The following is a 21,626-nucleotide window of genomic DNA, read 5'->3' as shown; positions in this document are numbered from 1 at the left end:
AAGAAAAGAAAAGAAAAGAAAAGAAAAGAAAAGAAAAGAAAAGAAAAAAGAAAAGAAAAGACCCAAGGAAGTAAAGATGGGCTGAAACTGGGTGGGAAACTTGGACCTGACTGAGCAAGGACTCATGAACCCTATTAAGGATTTTGGCTTCTTTGTAAGGACAACGGGTTGCCAAAGCAATGTTTCAGTGGAGCGTGACCTGATCTGATTTGCATTTTTAGTTGGCTGGTGAGAATGGATTGAGGGGTTTTGGGGAGCACTGATGCATGGTACCAGAGAGAGATAATGGTGACCTGAATGTGGTGATAGGATGAAGAGATAGAGGAAAGGTTAGATTTCATTCCATCCCAAATCCATGTTCTGTTCTCCAAACTGTGGATGGAGTGACTTTTCCAAATTACTAACATATCTTAGAGCTGCCCTGCTTAAAACTGTTCAATGATTCCTCATTACTTCTGGATGAACCATAAGCTCCTTGAAGTTTAAGGCACTTCCTGGACTAGTACCAGTTTACCTCTCTGGAGGTCTTTTCACTTTCCACTATCCACAGTAAGCTTTAACCTTATTGAATTGTCTTGCTGTTCCCTGAATGTTCCCTATGCTCTCTTGTACCAGATTCTCTCTTGGAGTGCCCTTGCACCCAACTCTGTGCTTAAGGTCTTGGCTTATTCATAATCCCCCTTCCCTGACTCTTCAAGACTGGGCAGGGGTCCTTCTTCCATGTTCCCCAAGTGTCCTGTCCTTCCTCTACAGTAGCGCTTTGTGTATTTTCTTATCTCTTTCCCAATACAGCGTAAGCTCTTAAGATCAAGGATCTGTCCACATTTGAATCACCGGTATAGGGCACAAGACTTGAATGTCATGTGAGATCAATATGGAATGGATATGTGACTAAGTGAAGGAATAACAGCACTTTCAAAGACCTGTTATAGTAATTAAACATGGAGTCTTCAAAAATTTTAGTAAGATCGCTTTGCCCATTTTCAGGGAATCCAAAACTCAGGATCTATGGAAACACATAGTTTAGAACAGATCAGTTTTTAGTCAGTTAAACTGCAAATATCTGTAACTCCAACATCGTTCTGCAGAGTGCTAATCTCCACGGTGATTTGGAATATTCAGCATAAATATTCAGATATCAGACCAATGAGCAATTTTTTAATCCTGTAAAAGTTAAAAGTTTAAATAAACATTGCTTGTATTAGAAAGCAAAGAAAGATTATTTAAATCTGTAGGGGTTGAACATGTTCTACTGCTGACAGATTCCAGGAATTTTTCTGTTAATGGGGAGTTAAAACAAAAACTGGAGAGTCACATTTTTATCACGTAAGACAATTAGGTAGGGGGCAATCAGGGCAGAGAGATTATAATTGGCCCAGCTATAGTTTTGGGAACATCCACAAGTGCCTTAAAGTTCTTAATGGTTTGCAACAATTTTGTTTTTTATAGGTCACTTGAAACAACACCTGGGGGATGCCTGGGTGGCTCAGTCGGTTAAGCGTCTGCCTTTGGCTTGGGTCATGATCCCAGGGTCCTGGGATCAAGTCCTGCATCGGGCTCCCTGCTCCGGGGGGAGCCTGCTTCTCCCTCTGCCTCTGCCTCTGCCTCTCTGTCTGTCTCTTATGAATCAATAAATAAAATCTTAAAAAAGAAAACAAACACCAGAACCAAACAAACAAAAAAAAAGAAACAACACCTGGATCCTTTTATGCAAAATGCTGGGTACTGAATTAGTGTCATTTAGATAGACTTTGAGTAATCTTCTACCAATACCCTGGAAGCTCCCCTCCTAATTCTATAAGTTTCCATGGCTGGTGGATCGGGCTGGTGCCAGGAGGTAGCAGAGGGCAAAAAAGGTAAAAGGTCAGAAGCCCTGGGGTAATTTTTGACTCTTCTTTTTTCACAACCCACATTTAATCTATCAGGTATTCTGTTGGCTCTAACTTCAAAGTATATTCCGAGCACTATATATCACTTCTTACTTTTACCACTACCATCTGGGTCCAAGCCATCATAACCTTTCACTTGGATTATTGAGATTGCCTTTTAACTGTTCTCTCCACTTCCACCCTTCCTACTCATCCTTCCATAATCTATTCTCAACACAGCACTCAGAACAATCCTTTACAAATACAAGTCGGCCCATATTTCTCTTCTCATCCAAACCTCAATTGCTTCATCTCACTCAAAGTAAAAGCTAGAGACCCTAAAATGGTGTGGTAGCCAGCCTCCCAGATGGCTGTCATTGATCTTCACATCCTGATTTTCATGCCTTTATAATGCCTTTGCATGCAGAATCAGCATGTGACTTGTAAATTTAGGGCTTAAGAGGCATTGCAGTTTCTGTCTCTGTCTCTTGGAGTGCTTGCTCTGAGGGAAGCCAGTGAACATGCAGAATCCTCCAGCAGCTCCCTGGAGAGAGCAAATAGAGAGGAACTGAGTGTCTCAGGCAACAGCCAACACCAACTTGCTAGGTGTGTGCTGAGCCACCCTTAAAGTGGATTTTCCAGCCCCCAACAAGTCTTTGAATGACTGCAGTCCCAGCTGACATCTGACAGAACCTCATGAGACCTCCAAGCCAGAAGTGCCCAGCTGAACCATCCCATATTCCTCATACGTAGAAACTGTTAGGGGGAGGTAAGTAGTTATTGTTGTTTTAAGCCAGCAACTTTGGGGATGATTTGTTATGCAGCAAAAGATAACTAATACAAATTTCTTCCAGTGTGGACCCCTGTACCTTTCCAGCCTCCCCTGTAACTTCTCTTTCTCTATTTCCTTCATTCAGCTTTGCCACACAGGCACGCTCTCTTTTAGGATATTTCTTTGTACTTAACTTCCCTCTTCCTGGACCGTAGTATTCTCTGGTGTCCCCAGAGCTTGCTCCTGCATTTCCTTCAATCTCTGCTTCAATGGCCACTGCCTTGCAGTTTTTCTTCTCCTTTTTGCCCACCTCAATTTTTTCATTAAACTTAACCACCATCTGACATACTACCTATTTACTTGTTTATTTGTATATTTTCTGACTTTTAGAAGGGAAACTCCATGAGGACAGGAACTTTTTAAATTTTATTCTATATTGGGTCTCCAGCACCTATATATTGCCTGTTACTTAGAGACACTTAATGAATAGTTGTTGGAAATACTAAATGCAGGCAAGAATAAAGGGATGACTGGGGGAAATAATACCACTTCAGAAGGGCCAGAGAAAATTCTTACTATTTTTCTAGTAAGTAAACAAAAACGTTTTTTTGTTTTTTGTTCTATCCCAATCCTGCCCCTATAGCCTAGGCATACTGGGGCCACATGCCAATTTCTTTCAGCTGTATATTTAAGTCAATAACACTGGTTTATTACCATGATTGTAACAATATTATAAAAATTGTTATCCTCAAAATACTACTTGCAAAAAACGTTCTGTGGCTAAATAACACTTGGAAACACAATGAATCATACCCTCTTCTAGCAGAATCACAGTGTTCACTGGCATATAAAAGGTACACAGAAGTTCTGTAACAAAGGAACGTATTTACTTTATTTCTCAGTATTTCCCAAATTTACTTGCCTAAATACTTTCTTCTTAATATGGAACTGGAGATCTAATTTCCAGCCAATATTCATTGGGTTCTTCCCACATGTCAGGTCGTATACCTTTCATATCTTCTCTATAACCCTATGAGGTCACTATTACTGAGATCATCCCCATTTTACAGATGATAAACTGAGGCACAGAGAGATTAAATACATGGCTCAAGGTTACACAGTTAACTGGCAGGGACAGGATTCACAGCCAGATGTTGGTGTGACCACTACTGTGAATAAGTTTGAGCTCCTTAACTACTGATACTACTTTGAAGGTTTACCCTTCCTACTAACACTAATGGCAATCATTAACCTTGCCCTTCATTTACAGAGAACACATCTCAGTATGCTTTTCTCTATAAAAAGGAATTTGTGCCATTCCTCTACTAAGCCTATTCTCAAATACTTTGATTACTGATAAGAACTTACTATGTTTCTAAATTTAATGTGGTTTAACAGGAGAATGTCTCTAGCTAAAGAGATCTCATCCAGTGGCAGAAATTCACAGGATACCAGGATATGGAAGATTATCTGGCCTTTGGGCCCAGAGTCTGTGTAGATTGATGGTTCTCCAAGTGTGGTCTCCAGAGCATCAGCATTAGCATCATTGGGGACCTCCATAGAAATACACATTCTTAGCCCTACCTTGGGCTTACGGAATCAGGAATGGTGTGGCTGGGGCCTAGCAATAAGTGGCTTAATAATCCTTCCCGGTGACTCGGACACACTGCCAAGTTTTGGGTGGTTCTTCTGTGCACCTGTGTGTAATTCAGCCCTGTTAAAATGAGAGGAGGGGTCAGCATTCTCTTCTCTCATGTGTGTTTGCGCCTGAATATACTAACTGGTGAACTTAATGGGACTTTTATTGAATCTTTAAAATATATTTAGTCATATATCCAGTCTATTTTGCGTAAGTGATTTTCTCAGGTGGCAAAATAAAAAGAAACACGTTGAAATTTCCTTGGCTTTTAAACAGAATCTATTTAAGGTAACAGATAAAGGGTCTTCTTTAGAATCCAAAAGAAACGCATTTAATTCATGGTTCAACTTTATTACAGCTAATAAGGTAGTTATGTTTCCTCTGTCTGGCAAAGTGATAATTGCCTTTTAATATCTTGCTTTCCTGTGTTGTAAAACACTCAAAAGAATATGCACCAAAAAATATACAGTGGTATTCCAGAGCTGACTGGACTGGCTAGCTGGAGCTGCTTGCCTACATGTCATCCTATCTCCGCCCACGGCGGTATCACATTGGTAGCTTGAAATCACCAATAGTGGGAGTATTTACACCATGGAAACTGGCAAATATTACAAAGCAGGACTGCCTTTTTTTTTTTTATTCAGAGAGCCAACCGTTAAAAGATTTACCAGCATACTACTGAAAACGTGTAAAAGAATGCTCATTGAAGCCTTATTTGTGATAGAAAAAAATAGGAGGAATAAGTGATTATTTATAGAGGACTACTGAATTCAAAAGAACACTATGCAGCCATTAAAAAAAGAATCAGTTATGTTATCAAAAGACATTGAGAAAAACTTGCAGAATAATATGTATAGAATGATGTTATCTTTTGTAAAATGTAAATAAATATATATGTGTGTGTGTGTGTGTGTGTGTGTGTATATACATACATTATATGTTAACCTGTGATCATGTTACTCTTACTAAGTAAGAACTAGGGAGGCAGAACATCAGGGGTTTATATATATATATATATATTTTTTTTATTTTATATATATATATGTCTATAATGCCTGGGTTTTTACAAAATATATGCACTACACGCATATATAACCTTTGTGATGAACAATTTTTGTTTTTGTGTGATAAATATTTAAAAACCACAATTTTTGTTGGAGGGATTATTGTTTGTAAGTGCTTATCTTTGGCCCTCCCACTAGATGGTGAATTGCTCAAGGACAGGACTCTGTTTTTTACTTCTTCCTGCCTCCCACACTATCTGGGTATCCAGAAAGACTCCAGTAAGTGCAACTTGCTAAATGGCAAGATAGATAAATCATTAATATTTGCAATAAAGTTGTTTGGGTAGCTCTGCACAGCTCCTTTGCAGAGTAAGTCATTTTTACATAGTGTAGTACCAGCTGGGGATGGAAGACCCAGAAAGACAGACCTAACTGGAAAATGGAGATTGATGGGGCTTCATCAGAGGAGCCCCCGACAAGAGCCGCAAGACTTTGGCTTGCCTCAGTGGGCAAGGAGGAGCTCTGGTGCGTTCTTGAATCGGACCCAAAGCAGAAAGAGGTCATCATTAGGTGATGAAATGGTGAGGAGTGGGGAGATTGGAGGCAGGGTGATGGGCAGGGCGAAACACGGCGCTGGTGGCTGTAGAGACACGAGGTGGAGAGTACTTGGACTATGGCTGGCATGGTACCCACCCCCCCTCCTTTTATACTTATAGAGAAAAGGGTGCATTTTGGGGAACTTTCAAAGGGAAGAAATAAAACTGTGGTGACTGAATAAATAGGGAGGAGAGAAAAAAAAAATGACAGATGATCCTGAGATTTTTGGCCTGGGCATCCACACATGGTCAAGAAATGCAGCAATTGGAAGGAAAAGCAGTTCTGGAAGATGAAACAATACATGTTGCTTGGCGCACTGAGCTGTGGGTGAGTTAGGGGCATACACGTAGGCCTGGTGGATTTAAGCCAATGGCAATAATCCCCCACTTTTTTCACCCCCTTGAACATTACTGGTTTAGGGTTGGGCATACTGGTTGTATGCATTCTGAATTAATGTGAGATAAAGGAAGAACCCTCCTCACTTTTGAAAGACAGAACCATGGTAATCCAGCCTCCTCCACTGGATATAAAGGAAGAAAAGGGCATCTCTGATTATTATCACTGTGCTCCAATGAGTATGAGAGGGTCAGATTTGGGAAGAGTCATGATGGATTGTGGAGCAGTGTCCCTTGGTGACAACATGACCTGCTGGGTCAACTGACCCTGATGCCTCTTCTGCTACTAGAATTTCTACTTTTAAGTCATACGTTGCCACACTGTTTAAGGCAGTTGGGCTTTCTGTTGCTTGCAGCGGAAGTCATCCCGATTGATACATGTGGGCTTCAGATCCAGGTTTGATCCAGGCTCTGGCTTTGTGTCCCCTATAATGGTCTTGCTTCTGTGTGTTTGCTTTGTTCCCTGGTGATAGGTATTTAGTCAACGTTCTCCACAGAAACAAAGTCAATGGGAGATCTATCAACCTCTCCAACCTTATATCTACCTCTATCTTTCTGTATATAGATATCTCTGTGTCTGTCTGTCTGTCTGTCTATCATCTGTCAAAAGAATTTATTTTAAGGATTTGTAGGGACTGGCAAGTCTAAAATTTGCATGACAGGCCAGCAAGCTGGAGACCCCCGGGAAGAGGGGACGTTGCCGTCTTGAATTCAAAGACAGTCCTTCCTCTCTGGGATATCTCCGTCTTTTGTGTTAAGGCCTTCAATTAACTGGGTGAGGCGCATCTGTATTATGAAGGGTAATCCATTTCACTCAAAGTCCACTGATTTAAAGGTTTATCACATCCGAAAAATACACTCACAGCAATATACAGACAGATGTTTGACCAAGTAACTGGGCACTATAGTCTTGCCACATTGATAGCTAAACTTAACCATGTTAGTAGCAATCTGGCTTGCAGCAGTGTCCAGGAACTACATACTTCCTTCCTCATCAGGAATTAGACCATCTCTGTCCCAATTTTCCAAGAAAGCCTTTTGAATTTCCCTTAGATTATACTGGTTTAGGTCACATGCCAACATTTAAACCAATCACTGTGGCCCTGGTCAAATGTGATGATTGTCCTAAGAGAGTCAGCGACCACCTACGGCTAGCCCAGAAGTACAAGGACTGCATGGTGGAATGACAGGTAACTACGTGGAAAACGAGTTTACTGACTGGAGAGGAATAAGATATGGATGCTGGATAAACAGCCACAAGTGTCCACTATACTGACCAAATACGAAGAGGAAAGATCCAGCAATCATAACGCCAGCTTAGTTGTTTATGGCAAAAATAGAAACGTAAACCAGACTAGAAAGCTTGTGTCAGCTAATCAGTACATTTAATGCTCATAAGAAAGATTCACAGGAAGACAAACTGTGATCAGAAAGTTGCTTGGTGAGCATGGAATCCAATGTAATCCAATTCATTGCAAACAAATATTTATTGAACATCTACTAGGCAGGATGAAATCAACAGCTGATGTCCTCAATTATGAGAGACTAATATCCTCATTTATACTGTTGGGCTGCACCTCCAAGTCTGGAAGCTGGTACTAAAGACATACTGCTATGTCTTACTGTTTTAGCCCCCAGGGTGACACGCTCTGGTAGCAATGTAGTCTTTCTTCAGACTGGGTGTAATACATGTGCAAAGATTTCAACTTTTGTGTATTGCAATCACTTTTATTGACTAGGATTTATAGGATTCCCCAGTCATTCCTCATACATTTCAAAACCTTGACATCAAGTTGTAGAGGCACTTTGTGGCCCCAAAGAAATTCTTCCCTGTGACTGTCATTAACGGTTGACCTCCCAGCTGATTCTAAGCATAGCACCCAGAGTGAGTCTTGTTTTATTCTTAACAGATTATTTTAGAATAGTTTTAAGTTTATACCAAAATCGAGTGGAAGGTACAGAGATTTCCTACGTACTCCCTGTCTCCTCACACACATAGCCTCCCCCACTACCAACCTCCCTGCCCCCCAACCACCACCACCAGGGTGGTACATTTGTTACAACAATGAACCTACAATGACACATTATTCTCATCCGAAGTCCAGAGTTCAATTAGCGTTTACTCTTGGGGTTGTGTGTTCTGTGGATTTGGAAAGATTTACAGTGGTGTGTATCTAACACTACAGTATCATACAGAGTAGTTTCACTGTCCTAGAAATCCACCATGCTCTGCCTATTTATCCCCTTCTTGCCCCCTAATCCTTGGCAACCACTGATCTTTCTTTTGTCTCCATAGTTTTGCTTTCCCCAAGAATGTCATGTGGTTGTTATCATACAGAAGGCAGCCTTTTCAGACTGGCTCCTGTCACTTAGTCATAAGCATTAAAGCTTCTTCCATGTCTTTTCATGACTTTGAGAGCTCATGTCTTTCTGGTGCAGAATAATTTCCCATTGTCTGGATGTGTTTATTAATCCATTTATTAATCCATTCACCTGCTGAAGGACATCTTCATTGCTTTCAGGTTTTGGCAATTATGAATAAAGTGCTATAAACATCCATGTGCAGGTTTTTGTGTGGACATAAATTTTCAGCTCCTTTAGGTAAATACCAATGAGTGTGATTGCTGAATTATATTGTAAGTATTGTAAGGGTTTTGTAAGAAACTGCCAAACTGTCTTCCAAAGTGGCTGCACCATTTTGCATTCCCACCAGCAATGAGCGAGAGTTCCTATTGTTCCACATCTTTGTCAACATTTGGTGTTGCCAGTATTCCAGATTTTGGCCATTTTAATAGGTGTGTAGGGTATCTCATTGTTGTTTTAATTTACATTTCTCTGATGACAAATGATGTGGAGCCGGATTTATTCTTTAAAAACAAAATCAGATCTAGTCACTCTCTTCTGTGAAGGCTTTCAAAGTCTTCCTGTTATTCTTCATATAAAATTCAACACTTATGCACAGCTTCGAGGCCCTTGGTTTCCCTTTACTTGCCCCTTGCAGCATGAGCACCCATACTTGTGTTATTTTCTCATCTCTTGGCTTTTGTCCATGCTCTGTCATCTGCCTAGACCACTTCCTCCTCTTCATTTGTTTAACTCCTACTTATCCTTTAGGTGTTTGTTTAATTGTTACTTCCTCTGGGAAGTCTCTCTCACCACCTCGTCCCCTCTGGCTATTCGCTCCTGCTATGCTCCCCAACCCCTAGTTCCCATACATCGCCCACTCCAGCACTCAGCTCTTCATCTATGGTTCAAGTTCCCGCTAGACTATAAGCTTTTTGAAAGTAGGGGTATATTTGTGTTGCTCACATTTTACTGCCACTGTCCAGTTTGGTACCTACTATAAAACGATATTCAATAACTATCTGTGGAACAGTGAAGGAAGTGAGTGAATAAAGAGGCGAGTGACTCATCATTACTGATACATTTATTAAGCGCATATTCTGGGCAAGGTATGTGTCAGTCCAGTGGAGGTACAGAAGTATTGGATTAGTTCCTCTGGATGACCTAATTAGTAAAATGGATGTCAAAAACATACAGTTCACAGCAGAAGAGAGCCTATTTTATACGCAGAGTGTATCATGTCGATCAATCACGTAGAAAAATCATGTAGAGGATTTCTCAACCTCCTCATCACTATTGACATTTTAGTCTGGACAACTGTCTTGTTCATTGTTGAAATACTCAGCAGCATCCCTGGCCTCTACCCACTAGATGCCAGTAGCACCCCCCCCCGCCCCCAGTTTTGACAACCAGAAATGTCTCTAGCCACTGCCAAATGTCCCCAGGGTGGCAACATCACCCCTGTTCGAGAACCACGAATGCAGACAAGGATGGATTATGGTGTAGAGTAAGGATGGTGACTTCAGAGTCGGGGCAGGAGCTTGAGACTCACACAGTGCAGGGAACAGCTCTTCTGGTTATTTTATGTGGAGCCAAGAGTGTAAAGGAAGGAAGTAAATCTGAAGCCCGAAAGATGGGAGAAGGTACTAGATGGGTAATATGGAAGGAGGAGCGGGTTGGGGACAAAGGAAACAAGCCAGCATTCAAATCCACTCAGTGGCTGTATGACTTCAGGCAAGTTACTAAATTTCAATTTCATCATCTGTAAAAGTGGGACAGTAATTATATCCACCTCATAGGGGTAGTGAGGATTAGACGTGGTAATATATTAAAGTGCTGTCTCTCTGTCAAATAAATAAATAAAATCTTTAAAAAAAAGAAAGAAACAGGAGGAGAGAAACAAACAAACAAAAAAAGTACTTCATATGGTTCTGGGCTCAGAGCAAATGCAATGAATGCTAGCTACCACTATTAAGCTTTGGAAAAAAAATGATAGGAGACATCGAGAACTAAGTATGCGAACTTTAAAGATGTAATTAAAAATTGGAACTCTTTTAAAAAATTAAATTAATTCAGTCTAAATAAATCTAAATAAGCTTAGTAAAACTTAGTAAATTATTATCACAGAGAAAACACACTGGCATAAACATTACATAGCTATAAAAATCGATGTGCGAGAAAAGGGTTTCCAAAGTGAATCGTGTGTTAAATGCTTGACTTTTCCTTTTCTAGTTTTTATCTAGAACATGGAGATGCCAGAAGTTCCAGGAAATAGGCTGCTTACACTTGCTTTGATTTTCAAGGTGGTTCAATGCCTAGTAAATTTCTTAGGATCACTGAAACCAATTAGGATGAGGGTTGTATAATGCTGCTGCTGGGGATGCCCATCATCTGAATTCTGAGGGGCTGTGCTGGTGTCTTGGGCTTCACTGTGGCTCCCATAGACCCCAGCACCCATACACCCTTCCATGAGGTAGCTCTATAAATGTCTGTGGAATTTAATTAGATCACCCTAATGAACTTCAAACAAGACTTCAGGTGACTTTGAATTAAACCAAACTGGCTCCCCCAACCTCTGGTGATTCCTTGCCAAGGGGAGGGAACATTATTTCACATCTGTTGTGAAAGGAAAAAGGCTGCTGGCTTAGGCACAAGTCTTGTTTTGTGCTTCAGTAACAAGTTAAAAATCCATTTCCCAATGGTCCTGTGATTCATTTGCTTCCTGGTGTTTGTTAGATGAATTTTGTGGTTGTGATTTGCATCATTTGTTCGTTATTTCAAGGTAGACCAAAGGATACCACTAAATGATTAATACAGGAAAAAACCCAGACACAGGATGGCTGAAAACAAAAAACAAACTCTCAAATAATGGACTGTATTTTCAGGATTTGTTTTAAAGAGCTGCAGAGATCCTCTCCTCTACGAGAAGGCCAAAAATACCAAGCTGAGATTTTTATCACAGTATTTTCTGAATCAATTCAAGCTCTGTCGATGAGTCAGTAAGTTTCTATTATGGGCTTCATAAAAATTCAATGCAGTCATGTAAACAATGAAGTTTTTTTTTATGAAAAGCAAATAAATATACTTTGATTGACTGTTAATTGCTTTGTAGAGGTTGGATAATTTCCTGTTCTAGGATTTCCCAAGTGTCTTTCATCCCTAGGAATGTTATTTTCAAGCAGAATAAATCCATCATATTTTTGAAATTCAGAGCTATATAGAGAGAGAGAGGGAGTGAGGTTTTCAGAGGTTTCTAATTATGGCACTTGGAATACAGTCATGATAGAACGATGGTATAATTTTTTTACTCAGGGTTCACCACCTTAACTTCCCCTCCCAGGACTGACTCTGACTTCCTTGTGGCCAAAATCAACTTTCGAGTCAGAAGTCCACAGCCGTTTACTAATCTTTTTTTTTTTTTAAGCGAAAAGCCTTTGAATCATTTCTGAAGTAGTCTGCCTCTCACTAGGAACGTCGATTCCTTCCACTAACAGCAACCATCCCTGCACATTTCTGCTCCATCTGCTTCCAAACAATGACAGACAAGACAGTGTGGCTTTCAGGCATGCTGATGACAAACAACCAAAGACAGGTGACAATGAGCACCAGCTCAGGATGCTTTATCACTGAGGTTCTGAAATTAATCAGCTCTTATTTACTCAGAAGGGAAATGAAATCTGTAGAGGGTGTTTTGGACTAAGAAGAAAGGTCTTTGCCTTCCCTGTGCTGTCCTGGAGAAAGGCACTCATTTGGGAAGGAGGCTGCCAGGAAAGGGAATTGAAAGCTAGAAGGGAGAAAAGTCCAAAGTATTTAATGAAAATGATACCATTCAATACACAGAGCATTTTTAGTGGGCACAAGGTATAGGGAACTCAGTTTCTGAGGAGATGCCTCTAAGGGACAAATATTTGGGGACACATGGGAGGCACTCAGTAAATATATCTGTTGAATGAATGAATAGCTGAACTGAACTGTGGCAAAATTCATCCAGCTTGGCTATTCTAATCTATAAAGTCAGGACACATGATATGTTGTGACAAGTTATGAAACACATAGCAACTAATTGGTTAAAAATTATAAAATACTGGGGTTCTGGAGTGATTTTTCTTTCCTTTTTTAAAAAAGATATTGGAGCTGATTCAAGGTTAGGTTTGTAATGAGAGGGCTCCACTCTTCCATTGTCATGATTTCTTTTGATAGTTACTGATGTGCTGTTCTAATTGTGCTTACAAATGACTATGCAATGTGTGATCCAGCTACTTCTGTTTATTTTTTAATTTTACCCATGAATACATTTTTAACAGGCAAGAAGGCAAGGGCAGATGAAGGGTGTATGTAAAGCCATCTATATCTCCATTTCATGAGAGCAAGAACGAGGCTATGAACATATCCACTACTAATGACACAAGAGTTACAATCACTGAATCGATAGTAATCAAAACAGTATGTAGTGGCACAAAAACGGACACATAGATCAATGGAACAGAATCAAAGGCAGAGCAATGAGGCAAGTAAAATTTGCAATAACATTCTTCATATTAATAACATTAAAACTGTATGCTTTATTTTCTATTTTCAACAATAGAAACACAGCATCTTTCTATTTGTTCTCTAGTCATATTCACTGACCTTATTAATTTTGACTTGGGAGTGGAGGTCTCGAGAAAAATCAAGACTTGAAAAATGTTCAATTAAATAGTTTGATTAGGTATATTTACTATTGGAAGCCTTTAAATTACTGATTTCATTACTCATATAGAAGTATCTTAAGAGAGGTTATGTTAACAATACAAGTGTGTGGCACTATTTACTTTATTTCACTGTAGAATCAGATTGGGGGTATCAAAAATTGGGGATACCTCAAACTGCTGTTTTTTATGCTTATCTCATTACACCTGCCAGAGTGGGAAAAATAAGATTAAAGCCTCCTGAGAGGCAGTAAAGTCTAGTAGTTAAGAGCAGAGATTTTGGTGCTAGACTCCTGGGTTTAAATTCTGCCACTTGCTAGCTGTGGGACCTTGGACAAGTCACACACCTCTCTCTTCCTCAACTTCTGTATCTGCAAAGTAGGATCGAGAATATACCAATATAAGAAGAACAACCTGGAGGTATCACAATCCCACAAATTTCAAACTATACAACAAAACTATAGTGATCAAAACAGTATGGTACTGGCACAAAAACAGACACATAGATCAATAGAACAGGATAGAGAGACCAGAAACAAACCCACATTTGTGCAGTCAACTCATCTATGATAAAAGAGGCAAGAATATACAATGGGGAAAAGACCGTCTCTTCAGTAAATGGTGCTGGGAAAACTGGATAGCTACATGCAAAAGAATAAAACTGGACCGCTTTCTTACATCACACACAACAATAAACTCAAAATGGATTAAAGACCTAAATGTAAGACCTGCAAACATAAAACTATAAGAAAACATGGGTAGTAAACTCTCAGACATTGGCCTCAGTAATACAATTGACCCTTAAACAACATGGGTTTGAACTGCACGGACCCCCTTCTATGTGGAGTTTCTACAGGACAGCAATATTTTCTTTTCCTTAGCTTGCTTTATTTAAGAATACAGTATGTACTACATATACAAAACATATTTTGATTGACTATGTTGTCAGTAAGGCTTTCAGTCAACAGCAGGCTATTAGTTAAATTTTTGAGGAGTCAAAATTTATACATGGATTTTTTATTGTCCAAGGGGTGGGTGCCCCTAACCACCATGTTGTTCAAAGGTCAGCTGTATTTTTCTACATGTGTCTCCCCAGGCAAAGGAAACAAAAGCAAAAACAAACAATTGGGACTACATCAACTAAAAAGCTTCTTCTGTGCAGTGAAGGAAACCATCAACATAACTAAAATGCAAGCAAATGAATGGGAGAAAATATTTACAAATGACATATCCAATAAGGAGTGAATATCCAAAATAGTAAAGAACTCATACAACTTAACACCAAAAAACACAATCCATTTAAAATGGGCAGAGAACCTGAACAGAGAATTTTCCAAAGACATAACAGATGGCCAACAAATACATGAAAAGATGCTCAACACCACTTATCATCAGGGAAATGCAAATCAAAACCATAATGAGATGGTACCTCACGCCTGTCAGAATGACTAGTATCAAAAGGACGAGAAATAACAAGTGTTGGCAAGGATGTGGAGAAAAAGGAACCCCTGTGCACCATTGGTGGGATTGTAAATTTGTGTAGTTGCTGTGGAAAACAGTATGGAGACAGGTTTCTCAACAAATTAAAAATAGAAATACCACATGATCTAGTAATTCCACTATTGGCTATTTATCCAAAGAAAACAAAAACACTAATTAGAAAAGATATATGCACCCCTCTGTTTATTGCAGCATTATTTGCAATAGGCAAGATATGGAAACAACCCACTTGTCCACTGATAGATGAATGGATAAAGATGTGGGGGGGGGTGTGCACGTGGGCGTGTGTGTAAATGGAATATTACTCAGCCATAAAAGAGAATGAGATCTCACCACCTGTGACAACATGGATAGACCTAGAGGGTATTATACTATGCGAAGTAAGCCAGACAGAGAAAGGCAAATACCATATGATCTTATTACAGGTGGAATCTAAAAAACACAAGTAAGCAAACAAAGAGAAACAGATGCATAAATACAGAGAGCAAACTGGTAGCTGCCAGAGGAGGGGAGGGTCGGGGCATGGGTGAAATAGGTGAAGGGGATTAAGAGGTACAAACTTCCAGTTATAAAATAAGTAAGTTGTGACGGTGAAAATTACCACATATTGAATTTAGTCAATAATATCGTAATAACTTTGTATGGTGACAGATGGTAACTAATCTTATTGTGGTGGGCATTTTGCAATGTATGTAATAGTCTAATCACCATGTTGTCCACCTGAAACTAATATAATATTGTATGTCAACTTTATTTCAGTTAAAAATAAAAAATAAATCAATTTTAAAAAGAATATACCAATACATGCAAAGCACTTAGAACACACATAGCATTTAGCAGGTGTTCAGTAAATAGAAACAATAACTACCCAGCTCAAATCTCTATCATTTGATATTCATCCAGTCATCTTTATTACAGACGTAAAAAAAAATTCTGAGGTCTTTATTAACACATATAACAACAAAAATCATTTCACAACTCAAGGTATTTCTGAGTTAGACTCTATATGCAGGACCTCCGTCTACTCAGCTCCACAGAAATATCCTCTTTTGCTAATTCAGCACTACGGGAATATGTTTTTGGTAACAAGACAACTCCTATGCCCTCTCACCTCGTGAATGTTTTTTGCTGTAGGTCTGGATTAAGCATTACAACCCTTCAGTGAAAAGAAAATGGAACAGTGTGCTTTCCCTTTCAACTTCTTTTCCCTTAAAACCTCTCTGAATGCCTCCCTGTCATCCCTGTGGGAACATCAAATTCCTGGCAAATTAAGAAAAAAGAGTTATGTTCATGGCTCCTTATTATCTGGCCAAATTGGTTTTAATTTTCTGTTGGCAAGAGTAGTGTGGTCCCAAGAGATTGCACAACTTGCTGTGTGTGAGCTGAATCCAGAATTGGGTGGGGGGCGGGGGCACTGGTTTTCATCTTGGAGGTTTCAGCACTCAGGATATCATTCGGAGAGAACAAACAATTCAGCATTTATCTTGGCGAAGGCAGAATAGCAATGTGAGGGAAATCATCCGCTTCAGACAGACCCCAAGCTGAACGCAAGATGAGCCCATCTCACAAACAAACACATGGAGTGCTGTCCACAGATGGTGGTCCCGTGTAGGACCGCTTCCTGCTGGGCTGCACGGCCTCAGCAGGCAGACATCCCTCCACCTTTCCGGGGGGGGGCCAGCATTTGGAAGGAGAAAAAGAGGCAGAATGATGTGGAAACCCTTGCAACATCCTAAGATTCAGTTCTGCTTGAGCCTGTCTCACAGCAATTTGCAAACCAAAACAACTTCCCCAGAAGGGGACTCTTGTACTGCCAGGATTTTAAGTTCCCTGAATTGCTTGGTATAACTACTAAGCAATCAATATGCCCTGAGCTGAGATGTGGAAACATAAAGCCGTGAAGAATGCTGCCCACATATTTCTTTCTGGAGGTGATGTCAGAGTCCGGCTCTACCCAGCCACTCCTCTGCCTCACATCTGTATTCTGTGTCCATCTTGCACAAAGCCAGCTGTGTCATGCTCTGCAAATGAGATCACCCTCGCAGGCACATCAGACCCACCTTCAGCGAGGTGGTGCTTTTCGAAAACATAACCGCTTCTCATCTGGAGTGCCTTCACTCAAGTTTGCTGATCTGTAGGCAGAAACTGGACAGGTTTGGCCATCGCCAAAAAATGTCAACAGAGATGTTCATTTTTAAGTGTATCTGATCGTTCTCTGATGGAGCTGTCACCAGAGGGTCCATTTTGAGCTCGTTCTTGGAAAGCCATGGCAGCCTCCACAGGTCCTCTTTGCTCTGTTCTGCCTCCCAAGATGGCAGAAAAGCGATTTGGAGCTTATCATGCAGTTTCCCCTGGACCACAGCCCCGGCAGGCTACTGAACAGAAATTCTTCATCTAGCCAGGCTAATTTACAAACATTGTGTTATTCTCTGCCTGAGGTCTTGTTTTCATCAGAACTTCTAGAAACCTACATTGTTTGCATCCAAGGTTTCATGTCCCTCTGTATTAAGAATGTCTTAATTTTTTCCTCATTAATACTAAACATTGTTAATCTATTTCCAAAGTAGGGTAAAATCTGAGACTGTTCAGGCATGGTTATTTAGTTCTTGAGCTCTGAGGCACAAACACTTGCAGGACGTTGACCCTAATGTGTCCCTGTTCAGAGAGGGGCTCTTAGCTGGGAAATCAGGCTTCTCTGACCTAGGATACTTTCCGACAGAGATGCAAAGATACCAGCCTGGGCTTCAAAATGCTGCTCTCATCATTACACCACAATATCTAGTTTATCTGTCAGGGTGCTTTTGTACCTGTCAGTTAAAGGAATAAGGTATTTCAGACCATTCTAGTCCACAGTTATTAAGATATTTTTACCCTAAAAAAAGATGCACTTTGGGGGTTGGCATCATGGTTGGTATCTGTACTTAAAGATTTAACAACACAGAAGGCAAGTGCTTATGGTTTGGTCTTCTGGTAAAATTCCTTGACATTTTCCAAGTCCTGGGTCTCCAATAGGTTTCATAAAGGATTGTAGTTCAGACAATTGTGGCACAGTTTCCAACAAAGAAAAACTGGTTCAATTCCATATGCACACTTCTATTTCTTTCATATGGAGGTTATGTCTCTTTTGCTTTGCTGTGAAATGAAATGACTTCTGCACAATATTGCACCTGGAAGCTTAAGAAGCTAATAACCTGTTTCCATACCCGTGTGTTTTAGAATGATGAGCCAGGCAATGGATAAAATTGGACCAACTGCAGACCCGTTTCCAAATAATAAGCAACGTTTTACGAATTGTCTTCTAGAAGGAACCGAGCCCAAGGAGAATGTATTCAGAGCCTAGATGAGAAGGTAGATCTTGAGTTTTGTATATTTTAAGACGTGTGAATGTTTTAAAGAGCAGATGGTTTTACTGTAAGATGATGTGAATCCGGGTTGGGCTGGAGAGAGATCTGCAGGGTTGAAGCATCTAACATCCAATCTTTTCGCATAAAAACAACTTCCAAAAATTAAGCCATTTGCGAATTTCACTCAGTGTTTGAGAGACTTACCGGAAAAAAAAAAAATCAACCAAGGGGCTTGTTTCTTCTTTCATTTTTTTTCTCCCTTTGTAATCTCTCTAAGGACAAGAACAAGATAGAGACAGATGCGAGCAGACAGTGAGGAAGTAAGTCACTTGTGTTCTTTCTCTTGCTTCAGGTGCTTCTAAAGGGACATTTCGGAGTTAGCCTACAGACGCCAAGAGAGGCTCCAGCCAGAGTTGGACGTCTTGGTCACATAAGCGGCCTGCCGGGAAGCTCGCTTGTAATAGGTGCTTTTCTTTTACTGAAGCCATTGTTCCTCCCTCCCCCAACCTCTTGGCTGCATCCCTTCGGGGCATTTCCAAGCAATTTGAAGACTAACAGGAGATGAAGGACTGAATAAAAGAATAAAGTTCTCAACAGAGGAAGAGAGGAAAAACAATCCCGTGCTCCTCCAAATTCAGACTCTTAGATCCTAATTCTGGCTCTGACAATGACTTGCTGTGGAAACCAAGCAAAGGAACTCAATTTCTTTCTGCTCCCTTTCTAATCTGAGAACAAGGGCTAAACTGGCTCAGAGGTTCCATCAAATACTGTGTGACTAATAAATGGTGCTTTGACATTTGATGTTACTTCCACAGTATTAATCATGAGCCTGGATTTAAATGGTGTGCAAAGGGATGAAACTGAGGACTTGTACCCAGGGACAGTTTAGGAAAAGGCACCGTGTGTGGAAAGCAAATCCAGAGTGTGCCTCCCGAATAGGATTGCCATATATAATATAGGATACCTGGTTAAATTAGAATTTCACGTAATGACAAATATTTTCTCAGTACCAGGATGTCCCAAATATCGCATGGAACATACTTATCCTAAGAATTACTAATTCTAGAAATTATTTGGTGTTCATTTGGAATTCAAATTTAACTGGGTTTTTTATTTGCTAAATCTGGCAGGCAAAACCTACAACAGCCGTTTGGCCCAGAGGGTAGGAGGATGGAAATGGCAGAGGTCAGGGGCTCTCCAATCAGAGGATTATTCTAGGTTGAGAAGTCTGAGGGCAGGGTTGGGGATGAGTTTCTAGGACAATTAGGACAGTTCAGGCCCTCGTGTATGTGTTGTGCTTCAAAATGTCAGATTCTGCCCTTCAGTCTCCCTCCCACCTCCACCCTGCCCTTTCTTTTTCACCCAGGGAATGGATTAAAGTGAATTTCTCCCTGGAGGAATTGTCAACTCATTCATCATTCCCCAAATATTCACTGAGTACCTACCATGTGTTAAATACCATGTTGGTTTCTGCGGAGTAGGAAGAGATGAGGGCAGCCGCTGCCTTCACAGAGCCCCCAGTCACGGGGGACCACGGTCAATTTTCCCTTGCTGCTGGAACTCTAAATCTGTCTCCTGGATTGAAAACCCCAACACACCCCTTTTTCTCTTACCTGCAATTAGATACCCGCTGGGTACAAATTAGATTCCAGAGGTAGAAGAGAAATAAACAAAACGTAGTTCTTGAGTATAAGAATCTAATGGCAAAATGAAACTCTTATGCCAACAATTATTTTAAAAAGGGGAATATGATCAGAACAGTAGATAGGACGGAGTGGGGGAGGGCTTAGAGAAGACCTCACATCAGTTTGGGGGCATAGGAAGGTTTCTTAAAGGAGTCTGAGATGGGCTTAAGGAATGCTGAGATATTCCCCCATCACTCTGGATTTAGACTCTTATAATCATGGCATCTTAGAAGAAGTCTCCTGGGAAGTCTACATATCCCCAAATTTTTTCTATAGCTTCCTTCATGGAGGGTCATTTGCCTCTTGTTTGAAATCTCCTATCTTCCTAAGAAGTTCATTCCATCATTGGAAAATTGTTAGAAATAGAGATCCAAAAAAGCTGAGTTGAAATCTGCTGTCTCTAAGCGTCCTTCATTGATTCTACCTCTGCTGTCTGCCCTACTCACGACTTTCATCAAATACTTGGATGAAGATGTGGAACATAAGCTTACCAGGTTTTCCCATGATAGAGGCATAGGAGTGGTAGTAAACACTACAAATGACACAGAGAAAATTCTAAGCTAGTAAGGTGAGATGTAATATGAATACACGCAAAATCCTGCATTTAGATTCAAAAACATCAATTAGAGAATAGACGAAAACTGGCTTGATAGGAACTCCTGTGAAAAAGACCTAAGGGTTTAAATTAATTCTTAACTTAACTTAACAATGTGATGTGACTGCTAAAAAAGCTAATCATCTTGAACTGCACAGCTAGAACGGTGTCAAGATCACGGAAACTAATAGCCCCAATATAACCTGCCTTCGTCAGATTATATTTACATAGTGTATTCAATTTTGCATGCTTCATTTTAAGAGGTTAATGGACACAAACACTATTTCCATCACACCTGGCAGGGAGGACCCACATGTCACAAACATCAGTACAGAAATACTTTTCGCCCCCCTTTGGGTCCCCTAAAATTTTTTGGAAAGTTTAGAAGTGATTGATCAAGGGCGCCTGGGTGGCTCAGTTGGTTAAGCGACTGCCTTCGGCTCAGGTCATGATCCTGGAGTCCCTGGATCGAGTCCCGCATCGGGCTCCCTGCTCAGCAGGGAGTCTGCTTCTCCCTCTGACCCTCCCCCCATCTCATGTGCTTTCTCTCTCATTCTCTCTGTCTCTCAAATAAATAAATAAAAAATCTTTAAAAAAAAAAAAAAAAGAAGTGATTGATCAAATGGGAATTTGGGGAAAGGGACACACGTGTGAAAACAGGACCCTCCCCCAATGCCTCCCGACCCTGAAGATGGAAGCTGTTGGACCAAGAACATGATGGGGTAGTAGGTAGGGGAGCGGGTATTGGTTAGAAGAAAATAATAGCCTCTCTTTGGAAGCTGGAGAAAGAGCCAGGCTGCTCTGCTTAATGTTGGCCACTCCAAATTGCCCAAGGGCAGGGAGGTCCAGGTGACTGGGCCTCCCAGCTGACTGCACTCCTGTGAAGAGCAATTTCGGGAAGAAGCACTTAGAACTGCCTCAGATGGAAAAGCGAGGCCATGGTGTTAGTGAATTAACCTGCTGGGCTCCTTGTGGTACAGGGGACTGGGGTGACCAGGGCTCACTTCCACCTTGCCCCTGTCCCAGCAGATCTGTGCCACCATTTAGGAGAGAGCTCGACTTTTTCAGCCTTTGGTTTTCAAGGGTGATTCCCCACCTGGCCGTGGAACACTGGATGAGTTGACAATGAGTCAAAGTGTGACTTAGGACTTATAAATATTTAGACATAAGGTAAGTGGTCTCCATTTATATTTGTT

At 40.6% G+C, this 21,626-nt stretch overlaps 1 long non-coding RNA gene across 2 annotated transcripts in view; it reads left to right on the top strand.

The window, feature by feature from the left end:
• LOC141373794 (uncharacterized) overlaps nt 1-18,905 on the top strand; it is a 27,974-nt gene extending 9,069 nt beyond the window's left edge. For both annotated transcript variants that reach the window (XR_012380115.1, XR_012380116.1), the window contains exons 2-3: nt 18,023-18,154; nt 18,503-18,905. This is a non-coding gene — a long non-coding RNA (uncharacterized lncRNA). The remainder of the gene's footprint in view (nt 1-18,022; nt 18,155-18,502) is intronic.
• Nucleotides 18,906-21,626: the final 2,721 nt, after the last annotated feature.

This window comes from Callorhinus ursinus, unplaced genomic scaffold (genome assembly GCF_003265705.2).
Source record: "Callorhinus ursinus isolate GAN/ISIS: 27379988/994484 unplaced genomic scaffold, GSC_fseal_2.0 scaffold12, whole genome shotgun sequence".
Classification (NCBI taxonomy): domain Eukaryota; kingdom Metazoa; phylum Chordata; class Mammalia; order Carnivora; family Otariidae; genus Callorhinus; species Callorhinus ursinus.
Note: the sequence above shows the minus strand (reverse complement) of the source record. Positions and strands in the feature narration are given on the sequence as shown.